The following is a 26,489-nucleotide window of genomic DNA, read 5'->3' as shown; positions in this document are numbered from 1 at the left end:
CTTATGCAAACATGATTAAACGACATATATAAATCAATGGACCGTCTCGCGGACTAAATTTAAATGCTAACAACGGGAGAGAAAGTAAGCTAATTAGAACTAATTTTAAAAAAGACCATACTTAACCATACTTAGATAGTAGGATAAAAAAAGCACCTACAACACTTGGTTCCTGTAAAACAGGGGTGGGGCCAAAATGGTGCCTAAGGCCTTGGGTAACTATTAGCCCTACGTAGCAGTACTTGTATATGACATACGGTATATTGGTATGGTGGCCAATAACGTAAAAGAAATACGCGACAATGGCGATGGAAATCATACAAAGGCAGCTGTTATATGAAACAGTGGCCCAGTGGCCCTTTAAAAACAACGCCAAGTGATGCACTAAACGTTATTTTACATTTATTGCTCACAGACTTGTGCTGTAAGCAACTAGCAGGGAGTCAGCTCTTATGGGAATCTTCCCTATTAGTCATCTGTAATAAGGGGCATGCTAAGATACTTAGTAACTTCCTGTTTTTACCCAATACCACGGATTTCGGAATCCTATAGAATTAAACTTAAACTTGGTCCACAATATTGCCCTTCCTGCCAGAGAAAGTGAGAAAGGGGTAAGGTGGATAGTGTCTTTTCAAAATTAGATACCAGAATTGCTTTCCTTCTGCCAGACCACTGCAGAGTCTTCCAAAGAGTGTACTCGAAACAAGAAATATATTTTTGGTATATATTCAGAAAGCCAATTGGCTTAGAAATCACTAATATAGAGTTATATTGAGGTTAAAAGAAGATCCGGACTGTTTACATATTTAAATACAATTTTATTAATATAGCTCGCATACTGGCCGACATGTTCAGCCTCAAATCTGCCAGAATAACGAAAATCATTATATGTACCATACGGGAGCTGGAGTAATTCCTATACTCATTTCACACATTTTTGGCACTAAACTGTGGTATATCTAATATTACGTACGTCAATATATTATATAAACTTAATTTTGATCAATATCTACGGTATAAAGCAATCGAAAAGTTTTTATATTAGATACGTGGCAGTAGGGGGGATTATTGACCCGAAGGAAGGGCTAAGATCTGGTGTAACCGAACATTTCATACTCTTGCAACTTGCTAAGATGAAATCTGGTAAAATACCTTCAGGTGTTAGCAAAACTTCATATTAAAAAATATTGCGAAAAAATTCAGCATTCATTATTCGAAAAAAGAATTCCGATCAAATTTTATATTTTTTTAAATTATATTGGAAGTCATAGACTCAATTAGTTTAATAACTATATTTTACTTCCAGTCAGCGAATATAATATTAAAGTCATCCTCAAGTGAGATATATCTGACAAAAACTTCACCGAAGAGGCTAATATTAATATATTAAGTTGATGTGCAAACCATTCAACCAGAAGATCACAATTGATGATATTGTGAATATGAGATTAAGATCATGGTCGAGATCAACTCCAATCATATTCAGCGGTTTGCTATAATAACGGAAATTATTATATGTAGTATATTTTCGGCATTAAACTAATGTATATCCAATATTTTATTTAGCTAATTTTGTCAAGATATCTTACATATTAACCATGTGAAAATCTTTTTTTAGGTATATAGGAGATTGGAACGATTTTATCTATTTTTGGTATTACTACCTATTATTAATAGAAACAGATGACCTCTGAGTTTCGTTAACGTACCTCTCATACCGCCAACAATATATTAGGAGTAATGGACGTTTAAAAATCCTGATATTAATTTAATGAGACTAGTGCAAGTTTTCACCCACTTTTTTTCTATTTCAGGCACAAAAGTTCATCGTTATTTAAAAAACATGCACACTTAATTTAATTAAAATAACTCACGTATTTACCATTTAGGGCGTAAAGTCTATTAGGTATATGGGGGTGGGTAATATTGACTCGATTCAACTAAATTTTGGTATACTAACATACTATTATGAGGAAAGAATTCTCTCCAAATTTCAACCGATATTTTCGGTAGAAAGTCAGCCATAGGCTCTGGGGTCCACATTTCCTGTATCTAGGGACTTGAATAGTTATGTTCCGACTTTGACACATTTTAGACCTGAGATGGCATACCATTAAGGCGATATTCGTGCAAAATTTCATCCCGATATAGTAATTGGTGCGTTATTGGTGCATATATCAGATAGAATTTCAAGTTGTGTTATATGTGAGATAGACGTGGTTGTCGTCCAATTACGCTCATTTTCACATTGTAACATGGGAATATCAAAGTAGTCTTAACATAGCTACCAAATTTGGCTGAATTTGGTGGAGCAGGTACGGAGGTATGTAATTTCACTTAAATGTGGGCGGTGTCACGCCCATAGTTCAATTTTCACACCTGCTCCCATAAAGCCCTTTAGTGCCATACTGGATGAAAAATTCAATGTATATGAGGCATTTAGTTATTAATTTATTGTACTTTAAGTAGTTTTTAACAAAACCATTATATGTGAAGTAACCGTGGTTTCCATCAGTTTTTACATATTTTCATGCTGGCGCTAAAGATATTCGAAATTATTTGCAAATATGGGTGATATAGCTTGAATGGTTTGAGAGATATATACATTAAGCCTATAAGGGGCGGGACCGCTTATAAAAAATTTTAAAATCACAGGTGTCCCTTGTTATTACTTTTATTATTTTATTATTTTTATATCTTAATTTGCGACAATTCATAGGTTTTCGATAAGGGCCTTTTTTTGGGCGTTGTAGTAGTTCGATTACGCCCATCTCCGAAGCCGTGTACCAAGTTTTATTATCGATATCTCAATTTTTACTCAAGTTACAGCTGGCACAGACAATCGGACGGACAGACAGTCACTCGGAGTACAAGTCGTCTTGTTATCCTGATCATTTATATACCATATATATAACCCTATATCTAAATATATATATAATATAGTTTTAGATGATACAAACAACCGTTGGTTAAAAATTACTATTATACCCTGAAGCAACATGTAGCAAGAGACATATTTAAATTTCACTAAGATAATTATCTTATTGACCAATTATATGCGGAAAGTCAATAGGATGTTGGAAAATCGTTATATTGAGTATATGGGTGCTACGCGTAGTATTCACCCTATTTTGTGTGGTTTGGAGACAGTGGCACATTATTATTGGAAAAATATTTTCCCTTTCCAATAGCACATCTCACAGATTGACTGATATTATCGGTAAAAAGTTTGCCATAGGCACTGTGATTCAGATGTTCGGTAATTGGGGGCTTGCAAAGTTATAGTTTGATTACGACAACTTTTAGACAAGGGATGGCATACATTAAATGTAAATGGAATTTCAAATTTTGATATATGTGATATATACATGGGTGTAGTCCGACTTAGCCTATTTTTACGCGGTAAAATGAAGATGGCATGGATGGATAAGATATAGGATAGGCGAAAAACTTTTATAAGAATTTAAATTTTTTCAGGACAACAATTTTCAAGCAATTCACTTAATGATTAATCACTGATCTTAGAATACACGTTGGCTCGTTCGAAATAAATTATCTTTAGGTACAACGCAGCGTATGTGTAATCACACTAGAATGCCGAAATATTCACATATGGTCTAAACAATTTATTTAAATAATTGAAACAATACCGTTGAAAATATTTCTTTACCAATAACTTAATAAAAGCTTTGAAATAAAAGTAACTCACATAACCTCAAAATCCATAATCGACAAATTCCAAATTGAGTTTTAAGTTAATAAATAATGTCAGTCGAGTTATGAACAGACATAAAATGTTGCCAGTAGACAAGTGCGGATTTGCAAATGAATTTTCATTAACCCACAAAAGAATTACCAAAACAACTGCTACTAAACTTTGGTGCGCCAATAATAACAACAAAAGTATGTGACACAATATCGCATGTTACTTCTGAACAAGCATTCAAGACTCCAAGGAACACAATCTGAGCGTCCAACAATGCTTAAACAGGCGTCTTTATATACATATTTACGCAGATGTTGTGTCTGCAACAAATAATGTTTTTGTTTTATTTATTCTTCGTGCGTATTATGCCCCGCGGTATAATAATCATAAAAAATCGCTTTCATAAAAGCCAAAGTGTATGCGCTTGTGGGCGTAAGTATTTGCACAGGCACAAGCTGGAATATGCAAATATGTTTGTATGTACTTATATACACATGGTATATAGAAGATTTATGGCATCCGCTAATATGTATATTCGTACGTTTGTATGTCTGCAAGGCCGCATAAGTGTTGCTCATTTGCTTTTGCCAAACATAATTTATGATCATATGTGTCGTTGGTTTTGGTAAGTGAAAATTGTTCGGCTCGTTTTCGTCATTAACATATTTTTATAAGCAAAAGTTATGTAGTCAATGTCAAATTCATTGGCATCTTCATATGGGTACATATTTATAAATGCAACAGTTGATCGAAAAGTTGCTGCTCGAGAATTTAAATTGTATTATATTTATGCTTTAAGGTGTAAATAAGTGGTAGAATTGAGTTTTTCTTCGAAAGAACTTGTTTAAAATGAAAGAATAGTTTACCTTGCGCGTAAATGTATTAATATTTTTGAGTTTTAGAAAGCATTTGTATATAAAATTCGAAATAAGTATGCACTATATGGCGTATACGTAATCTTGCTCCAGAAGAAAATCACTTTCATTCAAATATTGGTTATTTCTCTTTCGTCGTACGACTTATTACCATTTTAACATCACAGTAATGATCCACAGAACTGTTTAACCGGATAATGAAAGGAGAGGCTTGCAAGAATCGAAAGGCGAACCTATGTAAATTTAATTTCTGAAAAAAATTGTTGCAGATTATCGAAAAGCGATTCAACGATACAACTTTCAAGCGCAACTAAATGCGTGTGCAAATGAAATCAATACACATTTTTTTCCTTGATTGGTATAACATTTTTTTATTTTCATGTGAACTTTGAGCTCCACATATCAATTAGTGTGTGTTTGGCAGTTGTTTGATTATGACACGAAAGGTTTGTATGGAGATTTTTATCCTGGGAAAACAAATTAAAAAACGAGTTTGCTTGAAATTTTGTAGAATCACGGCTACGGAATCATTGCAAATGTCCATCCACTTCTGTCAGTGATGACAATACCAAAAAAGTTAAAGAAACAGTGCAGAAACCTCAGAGAGATAATAGAGTATCTCGATATCTCTAATATTGTACAGTAGATTCACTCAATAAATTTTGGGTAGTGTTTTGAGTATGAAGAGTGTCAAGACAAGAGTCAGAACCAAAAGACCTGAATCTTTTGCAAAAACGATGGCGAGTAGAGAAGTCGCAAAAGAGATGCTTGACAACGTGGCTGAAAACCATACATTTATTAAATGCTTCATTACTGGCGAGAAGACATGGGTTTATGAATATGAAGTCGAAACTGTCAAACAATTTAGGGAATGGCCGAAGCCGATAAAACTGAAAGGCGCTGATTTCCATCCCAGATGGGGCTTACAACAAGTGTATGAAAAATTTAATAAAATGTTGATTTGTATTAGAAGCCTATTTTTAAAACGATAAAAGGGCAGTCTGGGTCAAATTTTATCATATAGTATACCTACCGTAATAAGAGTCACTAGATTATTAATAACAATATGGGGTTTAGAATTTAGGTTTAGTTTTATATCTATCAATTATCTAGTGCTATATTGTGTTCAACACTAAGCTGCAAAATGATTACTCTCGTGGCAGTTTTAACCTTACATTTATTTCAAAAGCCCATAGACACATGCATAAGTACCTGCAAGCATAAATCAACTCACGTCTATTTATCGGTGTCAAATGTCAATATTTATCGTACATAATTTCAACGGTTGAGTTTGCCAACTAAATCAAACATGAACTCATATTGGCAAGTAAACACAATTGTACGCACACACACATACACATACAAACAATGTTTATCCACACGTGATTTTCATTACACCTCAGCAAAATATTGCGGCCACAATCAGTCGAATGCTGTGGAATGCGCCTGCCATATCGCATACATCCGGCTGTGGTAGGCAGTCAAACGGCAGCTGATAATCGGCAGTAATCTGCCTGTTTAAGCAAAGCATCTGCTGCCGCAAAATCACTGGCATTAAATCCTGCCAACTCAACTATTTACCAGCTAGACTCAAGTCAACGCAAATGTTTGTTTGAGTGGTTATTTATTATTGGTAGAAGAGGTGTTTGATCTTAGCAACACAAGGTTGCCAATGCGTTTAATTTGTTTTACTTGTTTCAATTGGTGCAATATCTAAATGAGCACCTCTTTAAGTCGTTACATCGAGTATGAGACATTTATATATCTGTTCTTCTAGGTCGTGAGTACTTTCAGTATTACCCAAAAGATCTTATTGTCGACAACAACATTAGCGGATTTAGAGCGCAAATATTCTGGTCGACACAGATTCTGTGCCTTCTTTACCGAACTCCGTAAATCCATGTTTCGTCACGTCATAAACCAACTGTCAACAGTTTTTTTAAAACCATCTTACCATCATCTACTTTATTTCTAAAAATGATTACCCCACCAGAGCTCACCTTATAGCATAATCGAGCCTGAATCCCCTTGCTTGAAAGCAATAAAATATACAATGCAATAACTCATTATTTAATGACAAAAGTCAAAAAAGTCAGGTGGCAACTTTAAAACAACATTAAAATAATAGTATTGTAGAGCGTGAGCATCAATATGTACTTTTTGAAAAATATGAAAACAAATAAGCAAAAGCGTTGAGGCAAAGATTATTTGATTTACCGCTGCTGTGGTTTCGGCTGCTTTGCATATTTTATTGTTATTTTTTCGAGCTTTCCTTATGTTTTTTTTTTTACACAGAGCGTGGATATTTATGAGCAGCTATGCTAGTATTCACCTGTCACACGTTCAAGGATTCATCGACCGTTTATCGCCACTTCTTTGCTTGTAGCCCGCGCAAATAATTTCGTGTTTATTCTACAGGAATGTTTAATAAACAAACTTCATTAAAAATGTCGTCCACAATTTGGAGTTATTTACTCTGTTTTATACGTGTACATATATGTATGTAGTACGGTTATATGTAAGAGCATATTTATTGCCTTTGAAGCAACTACAAGTACACATATACCTACATACACACTTTTCCATGTGTTGGTGTCGCAGAACTTTTTTATGCGGTTTCATACGTGATGTCGCTTATTCTTTTTCACTTCTGGCTACACTTTTATGCTCACATTTCTCGTATTTTTACACACCAACTCTCTGGAAACGAGAAATTGCTGTTTCGACACGTGAGTATACTTATGGTATATTATACTAGGTTTAACACTTGCTTGCACATAATATTACACTTAAGCTTTTAAACGAACAGTTTTAACACGAGAATATTTAAGTTTGGATCCCAAATTGCTTTTTTTCCTGTCCGATAATACAGCCAATTCCAAAATTATTATATAAAAATCTATTAAATTTATTTTTAAAAAATATATTGGAGTCTAGGAAATATGCTAGACGATTTCACTAATTTTTGTATGAAATATACTTACAATATTAAATTAACGAGAGGTACAGATTTAGAGACATTTACATATTGTATATATATATATAATTGGTTTTTTTCAGATACCACATGAATAGCAATTTTTGATATATAATATTAAGAAAAAGCGCGATTTTTTACGAATTTTTGTTGGGGAGACATTTTATTCAAAAACTAATTAAAACAAGAAAAAACGTTAACTTCGGTTGCACCGAAGCTATAATACCCTCCACAGATACAAAGGTTCCTTACATATACTTGATTCAGATCTAATTTCGTGAATCGGCAATAAAAAATATAATTTTTTTCCATGCAGGCACTTTACTTCGATCGTTCAGTTTATATGATAGCTGTATGATATAGCAATCCGATCTAAACAATTTTTTCGGAGATTATATTCTTGCCAAATTTCGTCAAGATACCTCGTCAAATGAAAAAGTTTTTCATACAAGCACTTGATTCCGATCGTTCAGTCTGTAAAGCAGCTATATGCTATAGCCATCCGATCTATACAATTTCTTTGGAGATTCTATTGTTGCCTTAAATAATAATCCATGCCAAATTTCGGAAAGATACCTCCTCAAATGAAAGAGTTTTCCATACAAGCACTTGATTCCTAACGTTCAGTTTGTGTGGCATCTATATGCTATAGTAGTCCGATAACGGTGGTTCCCACAGATGAGCAACTTTTTGGGAAGAAAAGGAAGTTTACAAAATTTCAGATCGATATCTCAAAAACTCAGAGACTAGTTTTCGTATATATACATATAAATATATTTTATAAGGTCTCCGTTGTTTCCTTCTGGGTGTTACAAACTTCGCTGCAAAGTTAATATACCCTGTTCAGGGTATAAATACGCACAAAACCGCATAACATAGTGTAAAAGACGCATTTTTTTTGACGTATGTAATATGTAATTGTTGGAGATTTTTAATGATTTTCACTTAAATAATTCTTTGAAAGAAATGATATTGTAAATCAGCAATTCATTGCTTAGCCGTCATTGTTTTGATTTATTTATGTTTGCTGTCGTAACAGAAATGACTAACAGGATTTATATTATATATGCACATTAATAATAATATTATTAATACATAAAGTTTACACATATATACTTGTACGCATTGCTAAAATTTACTTAATTAAAATACTTTTTCCCGTTTTGTATACAAGCAGTTCTATGTATGCCTGGTATATAACCACAACAACCATTTTGCCCAACGACGCTCGCATGTGTAAACAAATGCTTGCAAGTTGTCACGTTTCATTGTTGCGCCGGACGTTGAACCCGATCGACGAAGTCATAAATCTCTCTTGGCAATTGGTTTCAAATTTATATTATCCACACACGAACATACTAGTAACTGGGCAAGCATGCGCGTGCTCGTATTTGCTGAAAGAGTTATGGCAGTGCAAGTTAGCAGCCATTTTGATTGACATGCCGTTGATGTGATTGGCATGGTTTCATTTAAAATTGGAATTTAATTGGATATGTGATTGGATTAAGCGCCTGAAATAAATCAGTTTCGGTTGCAGGCTTTTAGTTTGCTTTAATGCTTATGGAGGATTTTAATTATGATTAGAATGTGATGAAGTAAATGAAAATGCAACTTGCTTGACCGCAATGTGTCTGAAAATACAAAAGAGACCCAAAGAATCAGGAAGCCAAAATAAATATAGTTTATTCACAAGCCTTTTTTGCAGTAGGGGTTATTATGAGTACAGATTTCTAAATTTCTACAGCTGTCATAAATATATACAAATATTGAGAACTAAGCTTTTCGTTTCACTTTTCAATGCAGCAACAAAGTTTGCGAGGTGAATTCGATGCAAGATAACATGAGGAATGCTTCACTAAAATGGTATAATACTTTTTTCAATATTACCAAGTTTTATTTTATAGATTTTTAATCACTTTACCTATTATGAATGCTTAATAACAAATTATTGCCGAAAATTAAAATTTAAAACTTTTTTTGTTGATGTTAAAAACTAAAAGTTATTTGGCGCTGAGGGAATCTACCGAGGAAAGAAGCGCAACAAACCACAACATGTGTCAAAGAATATGTTGGCACATCGCAAGTGCTTCTAATCTGTTTGAACACGAGGAGCAGTTTGCTCGGTTCGCTCGGTAATTGTGCAAGACAACGGTGCAATCTCCAAAGAAATTGTTCAGATCGGACCACAGGTGTTTTTTTTAGTCATGTGGTTTTCAAGAACAAATAAAACGTATATAATTTAATGTTATGGCCAAGAATTTAGCTTTATTATAAAGATAAGGGATTGCCATTATGTTTTCAAGATGATTTCGGGCAAGTGACCGAAAGTTACCGCCGCGGTTGGCTCGAATAAATTCCAGCCGAGAGGCCCATTTTTTATTTATTGTGTTTTGAGCAATTGGGGCGTATGTCAGCAATAACGCACCGAATATTCTCTTCCATGGCGTTAATCGTCTCAGGCTTGTCTGCGTAGGCAAGCCACTACACATAAACGCACAAAAAATATTCCTGCGGGGTTACATCGCATGATCTTGGAGCCCACGACACAGGCCCACGGCGACGTTGGCTGTATGCCATGTCTCGCCGTCATTAATCATTACTCTATAGCGTTCCCTATTGAGGTGACCAATGCTTCCCTCTCCTAATGGTTTGTGGATTATCATGCGACAATTTTGTTTATTAACGTACCTGCTCAAACAAAAGTGAACTTCATCGCTAAACACACTTTTTTGTGAAAATCCAAATCTCGCTTTGGGCTCATTCATTGAACGTGCGCCGCGCTTGATAGTCGTTCGACTTCAATTCTTGCACAAGTTGGATTTTTTAACCCCCCAAATCAAAATCCTTCCCCAAAATCTTCAATCAAATTGATGAGCACAGCTCGAAAGTTGCGCGCGATAGTGGATGGACTCCTTGGGGTTTTTAGCGATACTCTGATCCACAGATGCAATAGCGTCTTCGGTACGCACTGTACAGGGTCTCTGAGGATACCCACTAGAGTAAACGCGCGGCGAAACTTGAGTATAAAAAAACAAAATTGAGTATAAATCAAGTATCAACTGACTATATATTTGAGAAAATTCTTGGAAACTTTAAACTAGAATCGGCAAATAGTTTTGAAGGTATTAGCGTATTTGTAAGAATTTTTTTAACTTCGTGTAAATCGAAAAGCTGTTTTCAGATTATGAACACAAAATTTCTCCGAAACAGATGAATCGATTTACTTAAAATTTTCACATGACCTTCTTAGATTCATATATTTGTCTGGTAGTGATAGAGGTTTTTGATTATAATTTCGATTTTAAGCCAACTTGTATACACAAATATCGAAGTTTTTGGGAAGACGCAATTTTGTCAAAAAACCAAAATTTTGAGTAGTCATTTGATTATTTCCTGTATTCATCAGTAATAATAATAAAATTTGTTTATTTTGGATTTGAGATAACCTTAAGCCGAAAAATCTTCCTTCCCGTTTAACGATTGAACTTTGTTTAGATCCTGCTGGAGATTGGATACGGCATCAGGGGAATTTAAACATTCAAAATGAATAATAATCTATGAATGTACATGAAATTAAATTAAATGTCTCATTAAAAAAATCACAAAAAACATGTTTTCTTAATACTGGCATTTAATATTGGGCTTCTTGTTTTAATTAAAACCTAAAAATCTAAAAAAAAAACAGTATAGTGATATTATTAATTATTATTATTTACAACTGAAATAAGAAGAATTGAAGTTCATCACCCTTCTCTAAATAACTCCACAAAAATACAAGTGACCAACTTTCCGTTCCAACATTCAATTTCCTGTCTCTTCCATAATCTTGCACGCGATCTAAAAGCGCAAATGTCTTTCCTTGAAGTCGCTTCCTCCTTTAAGCAATGCTCTTGTGGCAAATAATTTTTTTTTTTGTTTTAAATACTAAAATTGTTGCAAGCGCAGCAGAACAAGCCAAATGCTGCTACAACAACTTTCTTGCGCTTCTTAGTTACTTTACTTTCTCAGCTAAGTCGCTTTTGCAAAATCACCACTTCATTTTGCCACAGTTGGTTGCATTTTGTGCGTTTACAAACGCTGCACATTTCACATGCACCAACGTACCACAGCGAAAAGAATTAAGAAGGTAAGAATATTACATGCTTACAAGAAGAAACATATATATTTATATACATTTGTTAATACCTAAATACGTAAGTGCATATGTATTAAGACGTGTGTATAAGTACAATGCAACGAGGTGTGAATTACCTTGCCCCGAGTGTTGCATGAATTGCATCCAATTTACATAATTACCATAGCCTTCCTTTGCAGGCATCCAACGCGTACAAATTGCCAGGTCTTAGCCAGCGCTATGCTGTCGTGAACCTTATTACTTACTTCGGTTGCACCTACTACTACTACTACTTTACCTACATATACTTGTAAAGCTCAGCTACAGGTTGTAGTGGTTTTAATTAAAACTTGTAACTTGCACAGAACTTGAGCCTCTTATATGCGTGCCTGTATTCACATTTACATACAACCCCATAAACTATTTCGGTTAAGAGAGAAAGACTTGAACTTTCTTTAAGGCAACACATTTACTTATAGAATGTACACCCTGTAGTTCGTCGCACAGTTTCTGGACGATGTTGATACTACTCTTCTAAAAAAACGACCAACGCCTTTGACAAAAGTAAGAGTCAATTCAGACACAACTTTTTAATTACCTTAATTATGTAATGCTACTTTTTCCGGTATTTCACATGGACTCAAATTGTATTTAAATACTAAGTCTATAACTATATTCATGTGTTTTGCTAAGGTAACCTGATTATTATTGCATTGTTTCAATATTCCGCACATGCGTAGCTTTCCACTGTTTGAAGCATAAACAACAATATTTTTTTCTCCCAAATCGTATTTTGGTGGAAGTTAATAGGGAACATACTTTAGCTGACCAAAAGGGGTTTCCGAAATTTAAAAGTGGTGATTTTTGGAGATAAGGAACTTAACGAAGATTGTTGCCAACAACAAAAAGAGCTCGCAGCTCACTCAAGCATCCATTTCAAAACGTTGAAAAGCAGCCGGATACACTCAAAGGCAAGGAAATTGGATCCCGTATGATTTGAAACCAAGAGACGTTGAATGACGATTTTGCATGTCAAAATAATGCTTGAAAGCCACGAAGAAGTGTTTTTGCATCGTATTGTGATCCGTAGATTCAATACGACAATACCAAACGCCCAGAATTTGCGACTAGACAATAATTTTCCATTATGACAACGCTCGGCCTCATGTTGCAAGACCAGTTAAAATGTGTTTGAGCAAGTAAGGAAGATCTAAGTTCGAATGTAACCGAACATTTTTTATTCTCGCGACAACACCATTTATTATAGAATTTCAATTATATATCTTACATGTTGACCGATATTTTTGGTAAAAAGTCAACTATAAGCACTGGCGATTTAGACAATTTTTGGTCACAAGGTAGCATGCTTTAAACGCAATATTGACGAAAAGTTTTACTCCGATACAGTCATTTTTGCTTGATTTTCATAGTGGAAAGTAAAATAATCAGATAGAATTATGTTGTATGGGAAGTAGGCGTGTTTGTAATCCGAATTTTACCCATTTTCGCACAATAACATAAATATATAAAAAGAATGTTATGTACCGAATTTAGTTAAAATCGGCTAAGCAGATCTCAAGATATCGGTTTTCCCCTAAAAGTGGGCGGTGCCACGTTCACTGTCTTATTTTGAACGCGCTTCCTATTAAGTCATCTCATACCATCCCAGAGATAAAATTTAATGTCTCTGGCGTGTTTAGTGCTTATTTAAGTAGTTTTTAACAGTACCGTTATATGGGGAGTAGGCGGGGTTGTCACCCGATTTCACCCATTTTCATACTGCCGACAGAGGTGCGAAAAACATTTGCTGTCAGTGAATTTTGTTATTATAGCTTTAGCGTCTTAGTTACATCTTGCACGGACGGACGGACGGATTTCAACTCGCCCCTTCATCCTGATTATTTATGTATATATATCCCTATATCTTACTCGATTAGTTTTAGGTAGTACACACTACCGTTCGGTGACCAAAGCTTTTATGATCTGTAGCAACATATTGCGAGAGAATCACAAGAGAAAACGTTAACTTCGGTTGCACCGAAGCTATAATACCCTTCACAGATACAAAGGTTCCTTGCAATAACTTGATTCCGACCTAATTTCATGAAGATACCTCATCAAAAAAAACAGTTTTCCATGCAAACACTTTACTCTGATCGTGCAGTTTATGTGGCAGCTATAGTGATCCGAATTTCTTCAGAGATTACATTTTTGCTTTAGGAAATAGCTCATGCCAAATTTCGTCAAGATATTACGTCAAATTAAAAAGTTTCCCATACAAGCACTTGATTCCGATTGCTCAGTTTGTATGGCAGATATATGCTATAGTGGTCCGATATCGGCTGTTCCGATAAATGAGTAGATTCTTAGTGAGAAAAGAACAGGTGCAAAATTTCAGATCCATAGCTTAAAAATTGAGGGACTAGTTTGCGTATATACAGACAGACGGACATGGCTAAATGAACTTAGCTCATCATGCTGATCATTTATGTATATATTTTATAGGGTCTCTGACGTTTTCTTCTGGGTGTTACAAACTTCGTAGCGAACTTAATATACCGTGTTCAGGGTATAAAAACGGCAACTGAGAAGTTTTGCCTCACCCCCTCTATACCCCAGACTTTGCCCCTTTTGATTTTGGAAAAAAATAATAATTTCCCAAGTTCAGACTATCCATTATAGTCCAAAACCGGTTTTTATTCCTTCCAGAAGATTTTCTTTATATAACATTTAATATGAGCTCCCTTAAAAGCTAATTCTTTGTTTGCAATATCGCCATCACAGCAATTATTTATTACCAATCGCTCTAAGACTACGGTTGGAAGCAACTTATCTGTTCGCTTCGTTTTCTTGTCTAATGTCAAGAGCAAATCATAGAAGAGCTACTAATATATTAAAATACGGGTTTTAGATCATTATCTAGGCGTTCCTTTTGTTAAGAAAGCTCTTTGCGTTAAACTATACCATAAACTGGGACGAATCCTACTAGTTTCAAACTAGTTCATATACGGGCCAACTACATCAATTTGCCACTGTTGGATTTTGTTAAATATTTACAATGGCAAATTGGAACAAATTATGCAAAAATTATTTGAATAGTTTTAAAATAATTCCATTAATAGCCATAAATGACATTACACCCAATTACATAAGTTTGCAAAGTGGATGTCACTAGCAGTGCTGTTAGTGCATTACGGCTTTCAGATAATTGTTTTTATTTTAATGAATGAAATGGGTAAAACAATTTGCTATAATTACAACTATTTACTATAATACTTACCCACAACGCTATCCATGACTGTTATCCATAACGTATCTGCGTTATCCCGCTTGCGCTTGTTCTTTTCACCAAGCAAGCGTCACCAGTCTCGAAGTAAACGACTTACTATGGGAATGTTTTCATTTCTCATTTAATTTTCACAGGTTTTTACTACATAATTGCGAACTAAGCTTTAGACCTGCCATGAAGAACTCTCTGAAATAAAATAAGACAATGAATAATTTAAGATCTTGTTAAATTCAAAAAGTATGATATGAAAAAAGTTAAGTTTTTGTAAACGAATTATTTTTCGAAACGATAAGTTACAACGAATATATATTATGTACGAAAGGGTCAAAGAAACTAAGAAAATCGTCTACTAAATCGATCACCTCACAATCCAATAGCCATCATTTAAACGGCTTCATTTAGCTGACGAGGTTCGATGGTATGATATAATATTAAAGAATATAGCCAATCACTTTTCAGAAGTTACGAGAGCAAATACCTCACAATGAAGAATAAATTCCTCTGTTTAACTGTGTCAAGATATGGTATTCCCTCCAAACATAAAATTATTGGGCCAATAACTAATAAAACAAAAACTGCGTTGTCACACGTTGTGTTTAATACATAAATTCACATCACCTTCAAAGTATGTTCCTTAGTCAATACAAAGTTCAAAGCTTCAACGTCATATTCATAAACCTGCGTCACGTTATCAGTAATGATGCGTTTGATGAATGTAGAGTCCTCAGCTATATTGTCAAGCATCTCTTTTGAAACACCTCTCGACGTTGAGCGTCGTTTTTGTAAAAGATTCAGGGCTTTTAGTACGAGTTTAGTATTGACACGCTTTATACCCAAAATATTAATATAAGTATGACGATTTTCAAGCACTGCTTCTTTGATTTTATTATTTATGATATTATCGTCGTTAACAGAGGTGGTGACGACTCGCATGAAGAAGGTTTTCGATGACTTCTGAACGATCTTATAAAAAGTTCATACGACAAACTCAATATTTAAGAGAAAAGCGAAGGAGCAAGGAGAGGAGATCTTTAAGACATATACCGATTTTGCCGAGTTTCACGCCCGATTTGAGGTGCGCCAATTGATAGGTTATCTCAAACATATCTGTTTTAAACATATCCTTGGCGTTGATGTTTTGGAATCCATCAAAAATTCACTCAGGCTTCGACATTATGCGACAAGTGTCAATTGTATATTTTGAAATTTTGTCGCATTCGTATCAGGACCCAGTCGAACTCACAGCCTATTCAACTTGGTTAATGGTATATTGTACCAGTATAGTTTTTATACTGCTTTGTTTCCTATTCTATTAACGAGTATAGTTTTTATACTGCTTTGTTTCCTATTCAATTGACTGCAGCATTATTATTGCATTTTTCTATTTTCGAGTGCAATGAGGAAACAGTATTGTTTAGAAATCCCTCGCACAACTTTAGCCACACTCCGGTGCCATTTATTGAATTCTCTTGTCACTACGCGAGTAGAATTGCAAATTAGCCAACAGCATTGAATAGAAATGCATTAACCGCTAAATATACGTGTTTTATGGTACTCACTGACCAGCTTAAATATGCGAATTTACTACAAGCACGTACACGCCTTTTCTATTATAATCCATGAAATTGTTTTTGGAAATTAACATACGTGTATTATTTCTTACTATAATATCAATACTATATATAAGTAAATTTATATAAAAGAGCTAAGCAAATAAATATATATGGGTCATTCCATCCAAAATTTTCATTCAAAATTCTTTTCGTAGAAAACATTTTTTTTTTGTGTTCTTTGAAGCAATATGGAAAATTTTGGAGTTATGAATTTTAAAAATTTCAACTTTTGAAAAAAGTACCTTTAAACATTTGCGTATGCGAAGAAAAGTATTTCATTATCAAAATAACTAGCCGACAGATTCTTTACGATTTCTTCTATGCTTTTCCACTGAGAAATACGTTGATCAGAAAAATATTATAAAAATATATACATTTTTAAAAGAAACTAAACTGATTGTTCGATTCATTCATCTCCAGGTAAATGACGAATCGAAGACAACATATATTAAGTGTTATTGATGTATTTGTAAAAACCAATAATAATTAATATAAATGCCACTGAACTACTCAGCTTTCACACGTAATCATAAGGTAAATCATGTTCATTACGGCATTATGCTAATTAACTTCAAGCAACGAACAACCGTAAAAACAAAAACAACTGACAGCGACACTGTTATTCATAAATATGTTCGCGTTAAACGAAAATAACCGCCGACAGCTATTTCTTAATATAGCGGAAAATTACAAATTTATACTTTGTGCGATTGGGCGGAAAATTAAGGAGACAACAACAAATCAAAGACAAGGCTTTAGCAGTTACCACATCAAGAACGTCACATGGTACGGTGTTTTTCCGTCTTTCATCGTCTTGCTTGTTCGTAACCTTGAAGTGCAGGATATAAATAGATATGAAACAAGAGCGGTTAAGTTCGAATGTAACCGAACATTTTATACTCTTTCAACTTGCAAGAATCACATGCCTTCAGCTGCTGGTAAAGCTTGATATTAAAAATATTGCGAAAGAATTAAGCATTCATTATTTACAGAAGTCGCAGTAATTAAACTTTTTGTTTAAAATCGCCGCCATTTTGTAAATTTTTGATGCTTTTTTTTCGATCGTATGCTATTTTACGGACAATATTCTCTAGTCAATATTTTTTAGGCTTCAGCCACGTTTAAGGCCAGAATCACTGCAGCAGTGGAGGACCTATTTTTTAGCGCCGTCGGAGATCGTGAGTATCACAAAAATATTTAATTTTTTGCTTTGACAATTTAACTGTGTATTCCTAATATAGGTATATATATTATACCTTTAAAGTTTTAAAACAATTGATGCAGCAGTTTTTTTCACATCCAAAAGTTTCCCTTCTTTTAGACTACCAAAGTAGGTGTGCCCTTTAATACCAATAATTGGTTCTACAAGTATTTGCAGACAAATTTATAGTTCTCATCGATTTGCCAATTCACTGCTGACTATCTTTGCACGCTGCTTTTTCGTCAAAAAATTATATGAAAAAGGAACAACAAATTTATCGAGTTCGTACAAAATAGTATGCGGATACCTCATTAGATTGGTATAGCCGCTATTTTAAATGCTACCAAGTTTTGCAGAAGAAGAAATTAAAATTAAATTTTTTATCCTTTTGACTTATATTGAACATCATTAATTAATTTAGACTTATTTTTATTTCTATATTTAAGATCACGTCTGCTAAAATTATACTACTGTACAGGTTGGTTGAAAGGTTCTTTCCTCGAAATGAAAAAATACTGTTTTTGGTACGAAATATATTTTTCTATTCAAAATAACCTCCCTTAACTTCAATACACTTATTGCAATAATCCTTCAATAATTTTATGCCATCCCTATAATGACTTTCCGGAAACTCTGCAAAATACCCGTCTACGGCTGCAGTAGCTTCCTTATTCGATGAAAAACGCTTTCCACGGAGATGAGGACTCCTTTTACACCTCTAACAATTCTTCATACATTTTCTTTGCTTTTAAATCTTTCAAAACAAACAATCTAATCACTGCGCGATATTCAATTTTTTCACAAACGTACAGACAGACAGTCATTCGGATTTCAACTCCTCTCGTCATCCTGATCATTTCTGTATATATAACCCTTTATCTAACTCAATTATTTTTAGGTGGTACAAACAACCGTTAGGTAAACAAAACTATTATACTATGTACCAACATGTTGCAAAGGTATAAATATAGTAGTTAAAGATTTGAATATAAGAATTTACTTGTCACCATCACATGCAACACTTTTGAACCAACTTTAATTGCTTTTTTAATGCATCTGTCAGAAAATACATTGGTTACTCACGTCATGAACAAAGGGAGTAAAAGACTTGGTTTACAACTACTATGAAAATTTGACAGTTCTAACTAAAATGTGTTTTCCATTTAGACAAAACTTTTTCGGAGTTCCAAATTTCTTCAAAAATTAAACCGGCCATAATGTTAAGTCAATGGTTAATGCTATAGAGTCATGATTAATGACTATATAATAACTGAATTGGATAATGTTCATGTCGACGACCTTTGATTCCAACAAGATGGCGCAATATGTCATACACCCAACGAAGCAATCAATTTAGCATAACTTCTCGCATTGTAGACCTGTGCCATGGTCTCTAAGATCATACGATTATTTTTCGCGGGGTTATGTGAACTTGCTTGTCTACTCATAATGACAAACCCCCATCTATATAATAAAGATTTACATTAAATTATATGCATTTTATTTTTTCTTAAAACCCACATATTGAAAAAATACCCTTTATTACCCCATAATCGCCTTATCTTCTTTATACTTTTCTTTGCCGTCATTCACAATCTTTTCTAGCGATATGGTTATTACATATGTTTACCTCAGCTCTTCACGCTAAGGAGAAGTGAGGAGAGAAAAACGTACTCCGTGCAACTTCATTCAATTAAATATCAAATGTACTGAATGATTTATAGTTTATCTCAAACGTAATAAAATAATAGACAGTTATTTCCTTTGATATAAAATCTGACAGTCTCTTCCATTTATTTATAAAAAATATTACGTAGCTTACCCCCTGTCTCATTACCATAAGAGCATACTCTCTTTTTAATTAGAAAGAGGGATAATTTTAAAAGTCAGTGACTAATGAAACAGCCTCTGTGATAGTAAAAGATTGTAACATTAAAGTTCACAAAAGACTATAATCTCAGACAATGTAGTTACTTAACGACGGCAGTAGTTGCGGACTAAGAAAAAGCGAACAATTTTTTGAGAAATGCCTAATATAAATTCTGGAATATTTTTACCATAATACAAATATGAATGTCACCCATAATTCCAACTACATTGTATTATCTTTTAATTAAGGTTAAGCTAACGTTTTTCTTTTTCAAACGGGAAGAACGAAATAAATGACAACAAACAGTTGCAGCAGAGTTGCCAACTAAACTTTAGCACTAAATAAAAACAAAAAATGCCTACACTTTCGCGTAGCCTACATACGAATTTACTACTAGGAATTCACTTCATTGGCCTTAACAGCAATGAACTTTGACACTAAAACAACACTGTTGATGCTAATGCAAACGGACAGCAGCTGTTGGCAGCATTTAATGCAACACAACTTTTTTCCATCTCTTTTCTTTTGTTTTACGCTGCTTTCTAGACCATTGCCTTTGCCTTCTTATGGTTTGATTATTAATTTCTGCGGTGGTCTCCGAAACTATACCATTGACTTTGTTGCACGAGCAGTGTTATTATGTAAATATTTGTGTACTATGTTAATTAATTGCATTAAGTCCTATAGAATATTAATTTTGCCTTTGTTGAGGCAAAAAAACGAATGGAGACCAAAAGGAAAACAAAAAAAATTTTTTAAATCGTGGAATGGATCAGATTAGAAAAGCAAATGGTGATGGTGAATTGTTATGTAATTGTGAGATATGAAATTGAACACCAAAGATGGGGGGAGGTAACCAGTACTTTTTTTTTTTTTTAATATCAGAAATTTTACTTGATTTATTAATTTCAACTATCGGGTAAACTTACATTTCTGATACATATTATTTCGATAAAATGGTGTGAAATTTAAAAGAAAAATACTTTTTTCATATTTTGATAGGTTGTACCTTTAAAACTAACATACCGAAATCGATACTTCAAATCCGATTTGCATATCTGTATAAAGTTCTCCACACAATGACCTAACGGTTTTGGTTAGCCAAAAACGACCAAAATGTTCGGTAAAATTAAACTTTTTGTTTAAAATCGCCGCCATTTTGTAAATTTTTGATGCTTTTTTTTCGATCGTATGCTATTTTACGGACAATATTCTCTAGTCAATATTTTTTAGGCTTCAGCCACGTTTAAGGCCAGAATCACTGCAGCAGTGGAGGACCCATTTTTTAGCGCCGTCGGAGATCGTGAGTATCACAAAAATATTTAATTTTTTGCTTTGACAATTTAACTGTGTATTCCTAATATAGGTATATATATTATACCTTTAAAGTTTTAAAACAATTGATGCCGCAGTTTTTTTCACATCCAAAAATTTCCCTTCTTTTAGACTACCAAAGTAGGTGTGCCCTTTAATACCAATAATTGGTTCTACAAGTATTTGCAGACAAATTTATAGTTCTCATCGATTTGCCAATTCACTGCTGACTAACTTTGCACGCTGCTTTTTCGTCAAAAAATTATATGAAAAAGGAACAACAAATTTATCGAGTTCGTACAAAATAGTATGCGGATACCTCATTAGATTGGTATAGCCGCTATTTTAAATGTTACCAAGTTTTGCATATTTTAGCACAGTTTTACTATTGTAATGACAAATGACAAATGAAAATACGATTTTTTTTATTTTTTTTGATTTTAAAAACTGGAGGCTTACAATCAATTATAATAATTATAGAGGAGGCTACTAAACATTATTTAAAGCTAAATAAAAAACTAACTTTAATGTTCTATTTTGGTTGTTTAATCTTAGCGTTTCTAAGAGAAACTGCATTTTGTGTCATTTTGGGTCAGGCTATTTTCTATTAAATCAGTTCGGCTCTACTCTATGTCCATCACTTCGTAACGAAGAAATATAAACTTTGACTTCCAATTAAAATAATTGAATGACTATTCTATAATTTGGCAAGAAACTATACATATGTACCAATGTTCTAACATCTGCACAGCATTATGTGGGTCTTTCAGTATGCACTGTTATCCTCCTATGTATTTGTGCAGCCACTTAGAAAGATTTAGTTGACAACCGATGTGTCTATGCTTTTCATCTTTTTATATATATGTATGAGTGCATACACTCTCATGTGCACATTCGTCCTGGCATAGTTCCCATCCAATTACCCATTCACACCCATTTCACTTTTTTGTCTCTGACCTGTCACTATTGAACTAACGATCAATATATGCTACTTCCGTATTCAAAGTTCAATAGAGCAGCTAAACTTTACTGCCACTTTTAAGGCGTGCGCTCTTCCCCAATCCCGGCCATCCGCTGTTGCTCAAGCTCTCTGCATACAAATTGAATTGTAATACTCTCATAAAGCCCGCAATGCTTTTTGTGATCCACTTCGGCAACAAAGTTGAGGAAAAGCATGGGGATGGAGCAACAGAGTAAGGAAAAGCGTCAGCAGAAGACGCAGCAGCTGAAGAAAACGTAGCGGTAGATTTATTTGCCGCATGCATTACTTGATAGCGAAACTTTTAGTTTAAACAAATTCGTTGAGAATTTACAAGTGCGCAGCGAAAATCAAAATTTTGGACTGCAGCAAGTATTTCTAGTTTACTACCGTTTGAAGTTTTCCCAAGAAGTGATGCAAAGTAGTATCGTATCGCATAGTGCGGGAGCAAGAGTTTGGCAAGTCTGTTTGATTAACAATTTTTACTTTCTTTCTTTGACGAAATAGATTCAGTTAATTTTATTTCTTCTAATTCGAAAATATTTTCTGAAGTGTTTAAGTTTCAAAAGTATTATAAATACTTGAATATAGTAAATAGGAAGTGCATGTGCAGTGGAAGCCGCAAACTAATTGTAGTGAAAGTGCGTTTCCTATTTGTTATTTAACTTACCATCGAGTAAACTGATTTGTTTTCTCTTTAAACTTCGATTAGATAAAGGATCTTATTAGTTAAAAGGAGGTTTCATGCCAGTCAGTTTGAAATCGATACAATTTCCAATTAACTCTTAAAATGAAAGTAAACTTTTTGGTATACACAAGAGGTGACATGCACTCGAAGAGTCTATGACATATCAATTTTGAGAAAACTAGTTAACAAAAATTTAACTTATTTTGTCTCATGAAAACTCATGTTAAATTTGGAATGTACTAGGGTCTCTAAACAGTAATTAGTTAATTAAAAAAATTGACATATCAGGTTTTCTTGTGATATCAAAACATTTATTTTCTTTAATAGTACAAAAATCGGCTACATTTAGAGAAATTATTGTTTAATATAGAAAAAATACTTATGATTTTCGTGTCCTGATGAAACCTCTCGCCTTATTCGTCATACACAGATTTGCCGGAAAGAAATCCAGATGAGAGTCCAGCGTATGTATTTTTAAGAAAATATTACATCCCAAAGCTTAATATGATATTTTAAGCTCATTTATTAAGTCTTAGTAATTTTTCGATTTATGATTTCCTAGAAGCTTTTGGACAACGTTCACAAAACATTTCCAGGTGAGTATTTACTGATCCATCAGTTTTTCTTCAAAGCTCTTTTCTTTTATCAGTTGCCGTATATATGGACCTACAAATATTCCCTCATTAATTTTTTCCATCTCTAGGCACAGGCAGTTCCGCAATATGTAGGAGGGGTCTATTGGCCGAAGCCAAGTTGGATACTGGTTAGTGTGTTTGGACTTGGTTGTAATGCCTTTTGTTTGCGTCAAACAAAAAAAATAGCAAATGGCGTATATCTGTAACATTTATGTGGAACCCAGGATTTATCTTGATTCCTCACAGAAAATCCAAAATAGTCTAAATAGCACAGTTTAATTAATGGCGTAAAGTTACGACGCTGAGATTTAAAAATTAATTCTCCACACACATAACAAAAATTGTCAAAGTTGTTAGAATAATTTCGTGGCATGTTTACAAATGTATATATGATGTAAGTTAGTCGAATGCATTGGTTATACAGTCGTATTAATGAGGTTATTTAAAAAAGGACATTATGGTATATAAGGTCAAAATTTAATAATATCTAGCTGTCCAAAAAACTGGTCGTGATTGAAACAAACTTATTATACATATATTGTTAATGAGGGTACACCAACATAAAGAAAAATTATCACAAATCTCGTGTGACAAAAACAATGTTTACTAGTGAAATAGGCATATATTGTCCAACATGACAAAATGTCATCCATGAAATTTTAGATTTGGCTTTGAATTATTTTAGTATTATCATTTATTATAAATACCATAGATACTGAGTTGTCAACTTCCTTTTAATTGATTCATAATAATTTACCATAAATATCCATTGAAATTTTGGATTTACTTTAATGTTAAAACCTCTTGAATAAACAAAATTATTGCGTATACATTTCTATGCTTAGTAATAGCACGGTCAACAAGGTTGGATTTTTTGGGTTAAAAAAATTAGAAAAAACGTTAACTTCGTAAGTACCGTAGCTATGAGAGCCTTCGCAAGTGCATTTCTTATCGCACATATACAGGCAGACGAATCGACTGAGCTCGTCACGCTGATCATTTATAAATTATATATCCTTTAGAGGGTCTTCGACGTTTCCTTCTAAGTGTTACAAATAAAATTAAACCATAGAACCAATTGAAATTTGTATAAAAGATTACAGACCGGACTGGACTGTGGTAAAAGAACCTAGGATTGACGAAAGAGTGACGAAGTGGCATAGAGCACACAAGACCAAATCCACCTTTTTTAAACAATTCAAAATCAGTCCAACTGGTGAAACAGTATCTATGGAAGTACTGAAATGTACTAAATTCTTTTGAGAAATAGACACAAAGTTAATAACCAAACAATTTCGAAAACAATAGAATTACTACATTCAATATAAAGTGCAAATTTATTTTTATTTAAACACTACAAGTGTATTTTGACAAAAATTTTAAAATTTCACTTCATGTGGAATAAATCTAACCCTTTAAATTCTCACCGAGACCCATCTCTTGTATAAAAGTAAAGAGTGTAAACGAAAATTTAGCGATCTGCAGAATAAGAAATTTAGCCTTTATAAACGAACTCTCTTCCTAATACAGCCAACTTACCGATAAATTGGTTGCTAAGTTAATAGGCACCAATTTGAGCGCGAAAAATGGTATGGAATCCTGCGAGCGATGCAAAAAATATATCAACAAATTATTGAAGCGTTTATTTTGCGCAATCCAATTGCAATGGAAAATAGCAATGCGCAACTGATCACAATCGTCCAGCAAATAAGAGGCGTGATAGCATGTCGGCGACGTCTGGAGCAGTACGCAAAAGAAATAAGTGACCGAAGCGATTTTAGTCGTAAGATCAGCGAATATGAAAATGTTAATCATGGTGACGCCAAGTATAGCCGCTGCGACCAGAAACTGTGTGAATACCGTTATTGATACGACGCTTTCGACAATTTTGACAATTCTATTAGAAGCATAAAATATTACAAATCTCACAATTCTTTGCTGCAAACACTTACTTCAATATTTTCTGATGTATTACTATGCACTCTAAGAGCTCTTGATAATTATCATCCGCACTCTTTTGCTCATCATAACCCAACTTTTCCACACGACTTGTCAGGAGTTGTATTTGTGTGCGTATTATGTAAATATAAACAGCAGGATATGAATCGTTCAAAACTTGATGGTATAGCAAAAAGAAAAGCACAGCTGTATCGAAGCTAACTTGCAGCCAGTACTCCCAAGTGGATTTATGCCAATCGACATTGGGTATCCAAAGCGAGAGCGGCGCATGACCACCTACCAAGGCGGAGACCACCGTCAAAGTTTCGTACATAAAATATGAAACAGCGAAACCGAATACCAATCGATTACCCGTTACGGCGCACTGTTTGATCTTCGCCTTATCCTCTGGCGTTGTGAAACGCTCATCTAACTCGGTTACCATTGGCTCGATGCCACGCAAACGATTCTGCGCCATAGCCAGTGTGACGCACTTAAGCGGCACAGCCATGACATTCAAGGAGGCTTGCACGCAGGTTAAAATTTCCATAACAGAGAGTTTGTTGCGATCGCGCAACCAGCCGACATTGAAAATAACCGGCGAGAAGAGTACAACGAAAAATGTGATGATGGCCGAATACATGAAATATAGCAAACGATATTTGGCCGGTGGATTAAAGCCCAGGTATCTGAAACTGTTAAACAGATAAATGACTGCATCACGTGAAGCGAATACTGTACGACCGCGTCCCTTTATCAAATCGAACATAGTTTTCAGCGAGTTCTGAATCAATTATTGGCATTTGATTCGTCATTGTGGTTTATATAAACACCTGGGAACTTGAGTAAAACTGAACTTTTAAAAATTTTATGAATTCAAGAAGAATTTTGAAGTTTTATAAATCAATATTTTTTATTTATATGTATAATTCTATACTTATATAAATGTATAGGTGCACACAAGTTAGAAAAGGATGGTATTATTTTTAGTTTTTAATGTGTTGAACTTAATTTGACTTTCTTAATTCAATTATATTTTAATATTTTACGGTTATAATATATACGTATAGTATGACATGATGCGACACGTACTATGTACTATGGACAATAACGCCATCTCTTAGATAAAAACCGAACGAACTTTTTACTTGACCTAATAACATACTTTCTTAGTACTTCCATTGATGTTACTACTTCCATCGTCTTACTATATAGAACTGTCATTGATTAAAGGCATCTCAGACAAGTATGTAATAATGATAAAAAGTGTGCTTTCTAAAACCAATAAAA

At 33.9% G+C, this 26,489-nt stretch overlaps 1 pseudogene; it reads right to left on the bottom strand.

Annotated features, from left to right (window-relative positions):
- Window positions 1–24,657: 24,657 nt before the first annotated feature.
- LOC106618716 (odorant receptor 7a-like) lies at window positions 24,658–26,014 on the bottom strand (annotated as a pseudogene).
- Between the last annotated feature and the right edge of the window lie 475 nt (window positions 26,015–26,489).

The sequence above is a fragment of the Bactrocera oleae genome, chromosome 5 (genome assembly GCF_042242935.1).
Source record: "Bactrocera oleae isolate idBacOlea1 chromosome 5, idBacOlea1, whole genome shotgun sequence".
Taxonomy (NCBI): Eukaryota; Metazoa; Arthropoda; class Insecta; order Diptera; family Tephritidae; genus Bactrocera; species Bactrocera oleae.
The sequence above is the reverse complement of the archived record's forward strand: the minus strand, read 5'-3'. Positions and strand labels throughout refer to the sequence as shown.